Source organism: Sceloporus occidentalis, unplaced genomic scaffold (assembly GCF_023333645.1).
Source record: "Sceloporus occidentalis isolate IW3139 unplaced genomic scaffold, rSceOcc1.0.p SCAF_259, whole genome shotgun sequence".
Lineage (NCBI taxonomy): Eukaryota > Metazoa > Chordata > Lepidosauria > Squamata > Phrynosomatidae > Sceloporus > Sceloporus occidentalis.
In genome coordinates this window covers 348,643-362,119 of record NW_028317239.1, presented here as the reverse complement: position 1 = coordinate 362,119, position 13,477 = coordinate 348,643, and positions in this window count along the sequence as shown.

Below are 13,477 nucleotides of genomic sequence, written 5' to 3'. Positions count from 1 at the left end.
CCCTGCCCTACCGGCTGTAATAACCAACAGGTAGCCTCGGGGAGACAGGATAGGGGGGAGAAGGCAGAGAGGAGGGGGAGGGGAGGTGGGAGTCATACATGACACTCCATGAAGTCATACTCAAACTCACCAGAAAGGCAGAACCAGAGCAAACACCAGGGAAGGGGCAGTGCCAGCTCCATGCCAAGAGACAGCTAAAGGGGAAGGAGGGCAGGACCTCTCTGTGTAGAGGAGGGGGAAGGAGGAGAGGAACAGACGTATGACAAAGGAGGAGCTGAGATTAAGGAGCGGCTAAATACCTGTTACTAGAGGAGGAGGAGAGAACCGGCACTGTGTGTACAGAGAGATCGGGAGAGGGACAGCACTGTGTATACAGAGAGATTGGGAGAGGGACAGCACTGTGTATACAGAGAGATCGGGAGAGGGACAGCACTGTGTATAAAGAGAGATCAGGAGAGGGACAGCACTGTGTATACAGAGAGATCGGGAGAGGGACAGTACTGTGTATAAAGAGATCGGGAGAGGGACAGCACTGTGTATACAGAGAGATTGGGAGAGGGACAGCACTGTGTATACAGAGAGATCGGGAGAGGGACAGCACTGTGTATAAAGAGATCGGGAGAGGGACAGCACTGTGTATAAAGAGAGATCAGGAGAGGGACAGCACTGTGTATAAAGAGAGATCGGGAGAGGGACAGCACCGTGTATAAAGAGAGATCAGGAGAGGGACAGCACTGTGTATAAAGAGAGATCAGGAGAGGGACAGCACTGTGTATAAAGAGAGATCGGGAGAGGGACAGCACTGTGTATAAAGAGAGATCAGGAGAGGGACAGCACTGTGTATAAAGAGATCGGGAGAGGGACAGCACTGTGTATACAGAGAGATCGGGAGAGGGACAGCACTGTGTATAAAGAGAGATCAGGAGAGGGATGGTATCCTATAAAGAGAGGTCAGGAGTGGACAGTGTATAATGATACAGAGAAAATGGGTCAGCAGTAGTTTCGTGTGTTGGGGATCCTCACAATGGTACTATAATGACCAGGGACGTATTCTGGCCTCAGCGCTGTGCTGATAATTGGCCAGTTAATAGGGAGATCCTTCAGCTCTCCATCTGGCCCAATCGGCACAACCAGCGAGGGTGGTCGTGGGAGCTGCCCTGGAATACACTGATATGACAGTAATTGAATCTTTTCACGTCGCCTCTGGGTGCGAGGAATCCCTCGGACCAGAAGAGAACCCCCGTCCTATTGTGGGGTCGATGTGTGACATGGTTTGTGACATGTTCTGTATGGACCATGCCTCACTGATTGAAGAGGTCATGGGGAGAGATACAGAGAGCCCATGACACTGGTTTAACTGGTTTCACTGGGTAACTACTCCCTTTTAAAAGGAATGCTAAGTCATAGGAGGACAGACAGGCTGTGGATAGACAATGCATTTCTCTGATATGTCCTTTATGTCATACGCGAAACACGATAATACGGCACATATATATTCGAAAATACTGTCTCTGGTTGAGGTTGGTTTCTTTTATTGGACCAACGTAGAAAGGTATTTAAGGTTCCATAAACACTGAGAATATTCCATCTGAATAAATCTTATGTAACTTTCATTGTTCTCTTTGTTGGCCCTAATAAAATGTACCAATCTTAACAAGAAACAATCAGTAGACGTGTGAATGTAGAAGTCAGCCTCTGCACAATGGCTAATGTTGCCCACGGGTCACAAGCGTGGTCTGGATTATTTGGTTACTCGTATCTGTATTTTTAAAGGAACAGTTTTGTCTGATTTTTACATAGTTGCGTCTTTATGCAAGAACTTTCAGCTATCCAAGATGTCTTGGTATGACATGTCTTGCTATGACATTTTGGATGATTTGGATAGCTGAAAGTTCTTGCTTTGCTTCCAACTTCGTGGGAACAGTTTGGAGGAAGGCCTATTTCTATCCCAGCATCCCTGTGCCCCAGTGAACAAAGCAAGCTCCATAAAGACATAAAGGATGAGTTTGGGGTGGAAGAACTTGACCGGCCGCACAGAGCCCATCCCCATCTAGCCTACCTTATCTACGCAGCATAGCAGGGGTTAATGGGAGCTGAAATACATAGGGCCTCCTCCTCCGCCTGCAGGCAACCAATAGAGTCGCTCGCCCGGCCCTTAAACTCCTGACGGCGGAACTTGGCCTGGGGAGACCCGCTCCAAGAATTAAAGGTTCGTACGGACCTTTAACTCTTGGAGCAGGGAGACCAGTGGTTTTAAAAGTGACCAGGAGGGGGCTTGTTGCCGTCAACCAATGAAGTAAAGGGGGAATTCATTGGTGGGTGGCAGAGGAGGCCCCTGCCAGCAACCAATAAAGTTGCTCGTATGGACCTTTAAAATCCTGGCGCCAAGGCTGCTATGTAGTGTGTACCGAGTGAACCCCGTATTAACCCCTTCTAGAGTTGGCCGGCGCCCAAGTTTAATATTAATATGTATTTAGAATCCAATGCTATCAAAGTACCTGTTGGTGTAATGGTCAGGTGTGCCAAATAGTATATATCTCATTATCTCCTATAACCAAACTTCTGGGCTCCGGCTACCCGGAGTCTTCCCACTCCAACTGACGTCAGTTCTCGGGAGTTCTCGCTGATGTTGGGGGCAACGAGTAACACCCCAAATTAAAAGTAAAATGGGCGGGGAGTGGGGCGTGTCAAGACCCCGCGACCCGGAGGATTCAAGTCTTGGCCCAGAGAACCAGAGAAGCAGAGCTTCACCCGGCAATCTCCGGGTCAAATCCAAAGAGTTCCCAGATATGCCTATAACCATTTGTACCAGCTTAATACACGGACATTGTACTTGCAAATATGTTAAAAATATTTTTTGTCTGAAGCTGCCCAGGCCCAGTGATGCCGAGTGCCGGGTGCTGAGTGGTATTCACATGACAAACACGCAGAATGTGTGGTGTTGTTGGGGTGGCACAAAACAACCTCTCTTGGGTGCTCTCCCAGGCAACAACTAGTTAATTCTGCGTACACTCTCTGTAACTGTATACAATGATATATAAGAGATCCATAAGTCTACTGATATTCTCCATCTGGAATATAAAAATACATGGGCAATACGATGGATGTATCATGTATTTATGTACACTACTGTTCAAAAGTTTGGGGTCACTTAACTGTTTTCATGGGGGGAAAAGCAATTTCTGTCTATAATATAATTTCAGAGTTAAAAAACATTGATCGGTAAACACAACGTGCCATTGGAATGCAGGAGTGATGGGAGTGATAAAGGGCCCCTGTAAACCTATGAAGATATTCCATTAATACAACATTAACACCGTCTGCCCTGGATTTCTGATCCATTGCATGTTATTTTAATTAAGATAGATTTCCACCCTGATTATTTATTAATTTGTAGGTAAATCTCTTGGGAGTTAGCAAAGCTACCCAAAATAATGAATGGAATAGACATCATTGGGTCTCAGATACCCCACTTAACAGCAAGGACATCTCAGAGAGTAGTCAGTCTCGCTTATTCTAAATGGCAGACCAAAGCCGTCATAGAATATCCTATACAGAGAAAGTCATATAGGCAACCATCACCAGTCACGTCAGACAGCAATGATCCATTTATGTTTGATTTCAGCCCTAATATACCGTAGGTTTTAGTTGCCCAGGACAGAAAGAGTGCGGTTCATCATTCTTCACAAGAGGACACAGGAGATACCTTGGGTCCAAAAGATTTATTTTTGGTGGGAGACTACTGCCTTCTTGAAAACTTGTGGTTCCCCTCTTCAGAGATTGACCAAGAAGAACTGACCTTCATGCAAGTCTTCTGACCAAAGAGGGAAGGAAGAGGTTGCGTATTCCTATGCAGTTTTAGAAAAATTAAGATTTGGGGGTCTGTGGTGGGCCTTAATAGATGCTTTTGCACCATTCACTTTTGCTTTGAAACACTGGAGCTCAAGCTCCAATATAACAAAAACAAGAAAGTATTCCTTTGCTCCGAGGGTGGTGGGAATAGCCTTTCAGCAGAAATGGTAGAGGGTAATACAGTAAGGTATTTACACGTGCTTGGGACAGGCATGTTTGGGACCGGCTATCCTGAATGTAAAACTAAACAATTTTAGGTTTATGGGAATGTTGCAAGCTTAAAAACAGGGTGCAATGATTGCATGTTTTCATACATTGGAAAATATTGTCAAATAAATCAATGTGGCTCAGCTTCGACTGTCCAATATTCTCCAAGAAATTATCAGTAAACGTCCCAAATCTATAGATTTACCTATGTAAAGCTTTATGAAATACCCTGTACTGAATGTCCAATGCTATATGTATTACACAATGTATCCTGTCGTGACCCTAAATAAGAACACAGCAGTAGAGATGTTCTCCTTCTCTGGTGTTTTCCAAACCCACACCGACCAGATGCCCATTTATTGTTTTTAATTTTAAGGGTTTTTTTATCAGCAGCAGAAATAAGGGATGACAGAGTGAAATATGAGTGTCCGTGGTGCCTCCCCATATCTCCACCGTTCCTACGTATCTGCCCTCAGGTTACATGGACAACACAGATTTCCATCAAGAAGTCCATTAATGGTTTATGTCTCATGGTACGATTTAGAAGGCATCCTGGATGTAAAGGACATGCGAGAATAATGTGTTCTAGACCTGCCTGGTGTAACACCAGTCAAATCTGATTGTTCGTAAGGTTATGTGTCTACAAGAATTACAATTAATCTTCTCTGATGCAGAACATATTTTATATTATGACACAAGGAGAACATCACGGTCTTTATTTCTCTGGGCTGACAACAGAAAAGAAAAGAAGGTTGGTAGGACCAGGCAAGGTAGAACTATGGAATATGAAGCATAAGTGCAAGAACATTTCACTTCCACCATTCTGTTCCATTAGACATTGGATCAGCAGGCCATGGAACTTTGAGAATGATGGACTGTGTTATATTTGGGAGGCTCAGTGTCAAAGCAATGGGGTACAGTTTATGTTCTAATATTCTATTTAATAGTGGATTGATCAAAACCTTCTTTAATATGAACTGTTTTAACAACTAAGAAAAGGGTGAATTGCATGAAAAAAATATATTTCTACATATTCTCATTGATTTCAGCATATCTTCTATACGCTGAGGTCTCTGTAGATGAATACTTCCAGAATGAGGTGCAAGAATGGGTCTGTCCATAAAGACATGATGGACGAGTTTGGTGTGGAAAAACTTGACTGGCCCTGACCTCAACACCATGGAACACCTGACCTGACAAATTCTCTACTGGATGAATGGCCAAAAATTCCCACCAAAATACTCCAAAATCTTGTGGAAAGACTTCCCAGAAGAGTGGAAGCCGTTATAGCTGCAAAGCGGGGGACCAACTACATATTAATGTCTATGTGTTTAGAATGCCATGTCACAAAAGTCCCTGTTGATGTCATGGTCAGGTGTCCCAATACGTTTGTCCATATAGTGTATCTGGTGTAACTGTGTAGCTGATGTCAGGAGGCAGCCCTCAATGTACAGAAATAATGGAAAACTGTATGGATAACAAGAAGACGGGGTTCACTGATCTTGACAGATAGTGATTATGGAATCAGACTGTTGCACGATGGGAATTAAAGTCATATGGCTGGTTTTAGTAAGTTAACCCCTATATAACCCAGTTAGTGACTAGTGCTGTCTCAGAGCAGAGATGCCTACAGCAAAGAGCAACTTACTTCCAGGCCGCTTATCTCTGTGCTCTTTAGGAGGTTTTATCAGGCACGCTTTCTGGCGCTCTCGCTATTGCGAATGTTTTGTTCCCCTGCGTATCGTGAAAGATGAATTTTGTCCATTAAATCATACAGGATATACCCAAGTTTCTCACAGGAACATTTAAGTCCCCCTAACCCAATCATCCCCCAACTGCTTGTCCTTCTATCAGCGGCGAGAGCCCCGAGGCAGTGGATATTAGGAAGCCTGGCTATTGTCAGCGCCGTTTTTAACACACATTAAAATAATATTTGTCAGGAGTGGGTGGTAATAATGACGTCGCAAATGATATTGTCCTTGCACTACGCCTTTTTTAAAACTCCCATTACTCTCAGCTGGCTGCTTGGTACAGTTTACCAGCATACTTGGGAACCTTCTAAAAAAATTGCTACATAAATAAATGTAGTGACTCGCCAAATACGTTAACCAAAAGGCAATAAACATGGGTCCTTTTGGAAAGCTTGGCTTGTCATTGTTTAAAGATATACTTGACCCACCTGCATTCAAGCAGGGATATCAACCATAAGATACCGGTGGAAAAATCACCAATTAGAAGTGTAGAATAGGCCAAAATCCTGTTCCAAGGTGTGCAGATGCCTGTTTAAATTTTTTAACCCAGGGCAGCACCTCAATGCCACACACCGCCACCCCAATGGTCCCTGTCCTCACTGCAGAGTGTCGGGCCAGCACAGCCTCCAGCAGTCTCCTGCAGAGATTCAATTGAAAGTCAATGATTTCCATACCTGGGAACTCTCTGGATCGACACCCCAATCCTCCGGGTCGCAGGAGCCGGGTCTTGACACTCCCCACCCATTTCCCCCCCTTAAATGGAGGTGTGACATCAGCAGCAATGTCAGCGAGACCACCGCGATGTCAGCAGGTAGTCCTGGCCGCGTCTGAATATAATAAATTATTATTATTAATAAATAATAATAATGATGCAGTCGGCAAGTACTCATGTAAAGCCACCTGTCGGTTTAGTGACTGCACCACACCAGACAACATGCATTTCTTGTGAATCATACTGGTTTAACTGGGAGGAGGGGGTTCCAGAATGGAATTTTTTGTTGGGAGATAATAACATACGTGGTTGGGGCTGATTGCGACAGGGGAACGTCACAGCAGAAGGAAGTTACCCCCCCTTTAGGTCTTTTTCGGGAATTGTTAGCGTGTACGGAGCTGTGCCTGGTCAGGACCTCGGCTCTATAACTCCAGAGGCGATTTCCCATCCCAACTGCCAGAGGGTCACGTCCTGCCTGGAAATATTTCCAATAAACACGTTGGGCTAATTAAAAAAAAAAAAAAAGTAAAAATGTATTCCTGTTTCCTACCAAAAAAAAAAAAATCATCCAATTGTTAAATCATTAATCATAACAAAAATATTCCAAAAATGTAAATATCGCGCCGGGTGCTGAGTTTTACGTCTGTCCCTGCACACCGTTCTTTCGTTTTTCCTATTATTTAGAATGACTGTACAAAAAAATGTTGTTGGTTGGATACGCACGATTGTCGCTATGTTCTTAGGTATGTTATTGTTTTAACCCTTTAATGAACAGGACTGTTTTACATTAAGTGGGGAAGCAGTTTACGTTTGCTTTTGCTTTGTCGTTGTTTGATTGTAATTTCTGTCATCTGGTTTAACCATGTATTTTACATATGTTTAGGACAAGTAAGGCTTTCTAATGAACATGTTATATGATATATATGATATGATATGATATGATATATATATATATATATATATATATACACTAGTGTTCAAAAGTTTGGGGTCACTTAGTTGGCAAACAAGAAGCTGTAACATAATTGCAAAAGAGTGTCTAACGATCAATTAGCCTTTTAAACTTAAAATTGGATCAGCGAACACAACGTGCCATTGGGACACAGGAGTGATGGGAGTGATAAAGGGCCATTGGGACACAGGGGTGATGGGAGTGATAAATGGCCTCTGTAGGCCTATGAAGTTATTCCATTAAAAATCAGATCACAAAGGGGGCAGAGCACTGCAGCTTCTCCTTAAGGTAAGTGTCCTTTCTTTTTTTTCTGTACAGGTTTATGAAATGCGTATGAAGTACAACACACTTTAATATAATATGCAGTTTGGCTGTAGGGGACATTAGACGGCCCCTTTACGATCTATAGGTTAATTATTACTTTCCTTGTTACGTCCCACCTGTTTTCTCTTACATTGAGGTAGAATAGCATACCTGTGTGCAAATGGGCCAAAAACGATCCCGACATATTTTTTGTTTTCTTTTTGGTTTATTCATTTTCGGACAACAAATTTGATTTCCCGCTCTTTTGGTTAAGATGAAATTCGGAGGGCTTTTTCCATTCAGAAACAACATTTGTTGCCACTCATTGACTCACACTCTCACTGACACTTTCATTAACACTCTCTCACGCTCTCTCTCAATCTCAATGTCTCTCTACCTTCTCGCCAATATTTCTTTTGTGATACCCTCATACTCAACAAATCTTCTGAGCTCATAGACAGTAGTGACATCAGGGCAGGAAAGAGGTACAGATGGGACTGGGGCCCAGTGAGGGACTGCCCCCCCCCCCCAAACAAGGGCATTTAGAAGTGCCTCCGTATATTGGCAATTTCTTTATATAATTCATTAATGTAAGGGTGTGCGTGTGTGTGAAAGAATTCTTAATCTTTCATTCTTAATGTGTTTACATTAGGCATCTTGGTCCATTATGAATCAGAATGGAGGACCTACACCCCAAGCTTCCCAGAGAAAACTGTCCCTTTTGCCCCGCCATTATCTAACCACTGATAATCAGCAGGAAAATACTGAGAGAATTCATGCGTGCCTGAGAATTGATATAGGTGCCTAGCTTATATCTTCTTGTAGTGCCTATGGGTTCTCTTCTAGTGCCTATGGGTTAATTGAAAGCCTTTGGGTGGGAATACCTAAACCTGTGCCTAGAAGCATCAGATTCTGTGGAGCTGTGAGTGCCCAGCCTCCCCTCACGTACGCAGGATGCCTCTTGCTATGGATCACTCTCTGAAGTCGTGAGGTCTATTGTATTTCACACTGAGAGATTCAGAGGGGGAGTGCTGTCTCCGTGATTCACTCAAACGCTGTGACCTAGGGCTATTACCACATCCTTCAGGACCTGGGGAAAAAGAACGTCTCACCACCATCCCCCTTCCCTACTGTCACTTGACCAGGGGACAAATGTCTTCCTCTCTTTGCCGCTATAGTATGATCACAGGTAATCCAGCATGCGCAGCCTCTGACACAACGTGTGACACAGACCCCGGACCCCCACAATGAGTCAGGGGTTGCATGGGTTAGCCAATAACGATGGCTGCGGATTATACTATTTCAGGGCAAACAAGACCAGACTTTTGCCCCCTTGAATAGCAACGCTGTTTATTCTCCACCACACCTCAACATCCTTGTATGTGTAATACCACTGTCATGGGGCATAAAATGCTATATTCATTGATACAACGATTCTCTCATTCCAAATTATGCTTCACTGCTAATTTTCCATATGAGTCATAAGTATATTTATCTTATGCAAGCACTTTTTAAGATGACTTTGTATAGAATCCAATCACAGAATTGAAAAAAAAAATAATAAATTAATTGTTATTATATACGGTGTGTATATATATATATATATATATATATATATATATAATGTCATGTAATATAGTATAGATTGTAAATTGCAACATCCTCTCCTCCTTTTGTACCAGTAAGTCTTAACGTGGGTTCATCTTATTGTTAAATTGTATATTATCACTTTCAATGTTATTGTTCATTTTCACCATCTGCCCCCCCCCCATTGAATAGCACTATGGAATTTAGTAGCACTCTATAATTAGGATTCCCACTTTTCTTAGTCCCAGGGACACTAAAATCCGATGTTCACGTGACACTATACCTGGGTTGGTGGAAAATACAGTGTTTTACTTCAACTTTACAACAACCCTTGCCATATTGTTCCCAAAATGAAACAAATCATCAATTTGGTCCAAGCACTGCTGGGCTCTAGTGGACAAATTACCCAATCGCCCAACCTTGCCATGGGCATTTCAAAGCATTAAATAGCCCTGAAAGACCGGGACAGCCTGATCTCTGTATAAGACATGGCGTGATCAAACCAGAAGGGGCAAAATTCAAAGGGCAAATATATTTCATATTTTTCCTTAAAATGTGGGGTAACGATGACATAATTACAGCCATCAGTGAGCTTCCTGGTTCCAAGAAGCACAATACGAACATTGGGACACCAACATAAGTTACCCCTTTAACTTATATAACGACTGATTGCTTAAAAAAACCTCATTAAATACTTTTTTAAACGTCTTTCTTTTAGTTATGAACTCTTGTGAGGTCTAACTTTGTATAATACATAGATTTATTACATTTGGACCAACTTGTATCCCCACACCACAAGGTCAAAGTCGCATCTGTAAGGATAAGACTTCAGAAGGAGAAATGTTTGTTGTGATGCATTAAAGGCTAATAAGAAGACTAATCCTATCATGATTTCATAGGAGACAGAAAAGTTTGGAATTGCACAAAGATTTACTGCCTACCCTGCGTGCGGACACAGACATAATGGAGGGTTAGTAAACCTGCGAGTCAGCGGAACGAGAAGCTTGGTTAAGATTAATGGGAGTTGCAGTTTGGCAGTAAGCACAATGATGCATAGCGGAATAAATAATTGTTGTAGGAGGTACGCTTTACATCAGCTGGAAGTGGAAATAATTGTTTTCCTCTCTCCGTAAGGGTTATGTAGACCATTACTCGCCTAAGAAAAATTCATTTACCAAGCGAAGGCAAAATGCCAAGGTAATTTTCAGGTTCGGTGCTTTATTTAAAGAATCGGAGAAGTTAGGTGCATTACTTCATAGAGCGTGTTGGTAGCCGAGGTAATGTCGCTAACTCATATAGACAAGTAAAGTGGATGCGAGTCCTCAGAACTTTGCACTGGGCCATCCGTAGCGTCAGGAAATAACACTATAAAGCACCATAGGGTGGTGCAAGAACTTGTACTATACCAGCCAGTGCTGGTCCCAGGGATATCAGCCTGCTTTGCCCATGACATGGGAAAGGCAAAGTCAAGAAGAAAGGTTGAAGCCTACTTTGACCTTGGTGCTACCAGACAAAAATATTGTACAGTTTCCCTACTTGGTCCTTTTCGCCTGTCCATTAAACCACCCAATAAAACCATTTATTGGCTTTGAAGAACTTTCATTGTTGTGCATTTGCCCCCAGCAGTATTGTTAGGGGCAAAATTGAATTGGGGGCTTGAACATGAGCCCTTTCTCGCCCTACCCTGCAGTTGCCGGTGTGACCTGACCTCCTCTCCAGAAGTAACCGGTGGCAACTGGAAAGTTCTTCTTGCAGGTGAATCTCACTGGGTCGGCCCTTCATAATGCATAATATATCTCTCTACCAAGCTCCCACATTAATGAATAAACTCTACTATTGTACTTTATATTAAAACTGGAGAATATTGTACATATGCACATTGTTGACAAAGCAGTAGCACTAGTAAGTATACCAATTTGTATTATTCCAATATGTGACCGACAGGACCACTTCAATATCATGTAATTAGGATGCATATCATGATAATGGGTGTGTGGCAATAATGCTAATAGCCAGTGACATTGTTGAGGTAGAAGTCAGGTAGCCCAGGGCTTTTCTACTTAAGCTATCAATTCAATCAACAGCGCCACTGCGTGAAATCTCTGTAGAAACATGGATTAATTTATGGCAGATAAAACCCAATCTGGCCAATCCGGAGAAATTGACATAATCTTTCGGTACGTGGAGGATGCCAAAGGCCCTTCTTTGACTTCAAAAGAGAACACAGGGGCCGCCACAAATCCGACATGTGTGAGCACGATGATTAATAAGACCGAAACGCTGTCCTCTGCAGTCATAATTTATCAATTGGGAAAGCCAGAGCCATAGCTAATGCTCTTGGCCCCTGGGGCAGGATCAGAGGTCCTCTTCCGATATGATGTCATATCCTCTACTGAAAACAGGAGGGGGCACTGGGGTATTGACACTGATATGGCTAAAGTGGCACAGCCTGGGGCAGCTGCCCCTCTTGCTCCTTGGAAGTTACCCCATCCATGTATCGGCTGTAGCACAAGCAACTCTCAGAAAGAAATACAAAAAACTCAAAACATAAAATAAAACAAAAAATTTACACTAAATACCTAAAATGACACGTGTATAGTGTTGGAGCACCTCTTAAGATCATTAATCATTAAATGGAATTATGATATAGTGTGTGATGTGCAAGTGTAAATGCCTCTATACCCTCACTTAAACCCCATTAAAAGACAGGAGCCTTCATCAGGGTACTTTGGGCTGAAACTGGGGGTTTAGTCCTGGAGGAACCATGAGCTGCTATGGGTTTACCATTAGGTCAGGGTGACTCGATGCATTGACCTCACCACGTTCCTCTGCCACATCGAACCGTATTACGTCTACAGAATGCCTGGCTTTGCCATTAGTTTACTGCCATACATTACAGTAGGAAAGGGGGCTTCACACAACAAGAATCATAATAACCCTACGGGGCAGAGCATTAACCTTTCAACCAAACGTACTGTTACTCAAATTACAATCATCCATCCCCGAGCTGACCCTGAGGACGTTGCCCATATTATAGACCATCGCAAAGATTCCAACCGGCAGCTCATGAATTCTGAGAAATTGTCTCAGAACACAATTGGCATTCTGTTCCCCCTAATCTGCTGAATACAAAACTTCTACAACTAAACGGCAATACAAACATCATTCCTAGAACCTTTAAATGCCCAAACCATTCCCAGAAAGAATTCTTCAATCAAGTCCAATTTTGCCTCATTCATCATTTTATGCTTTTATTTGTTCGGTGACACAAAAGCCGGCACTGATAGGCTGTACGGTGCATCTATCTTGAGTTTATGTGATTAAAGGGTCCCTGGTGCTGTGTGAGTAATTTATTATACATTCTTCAGAAGCTACAAAAAATAGACACTTGCCACTTACCTTAGGTAGAAGCTGCAGCCCTGCAGCTGCTGTCCTTCCTCACAGTCTGACGATTCTTACCATTAATTGGCTGCTTGAAGCAACCAATCCGTGGCAGGAAAGTGCTCCATTAAACTCAATGGGAGATCAACACATACGCAAGGGGACCTTACGGCTGGAGTGTCCCTTTAAATCTTCAAGAAACAGAATAAAATGTCATCTGTTGAGGTTTATTTGCTTAGCAATTAATGTTCTTCTAAGTTGAAGAGCACATTTAGAGAAAAAGTGGATTCATTGAACTAGAACAGGGATTTGCTGTGCAAAATACAGTCATTTAGCAATGTTTAGTGGGGCAGAAATAAAAATAAAATACTTATAAAGTATATAAAATCTTATACCATGCTGGACATACTGATTGATGGGTTCCCTATAACTTAAAACTTAGTATTGGAAGAAAGCATGAATGCAGCTTCCCGGGTGCTAAATCCGCGCAGGTTCTGCTCCATTAAAAAGGAGGTGTACGGCCGGATGAATATTTATAGGACATTTCTCACGGGACAGGATCTGAGGAAACAGAACAGGCATAATACAGAGTGAATGGTATAATAAGGCAAGAACGCATAGTATGTTCTGTGCTTTAACCTTTTAGGAGCTGGGGGTTAATAATAAAATAATAAAATCTGTTGAATTAGAAAAAGGATGTTAATCCTCTGGGAATTCTCTCATTTAAAAACT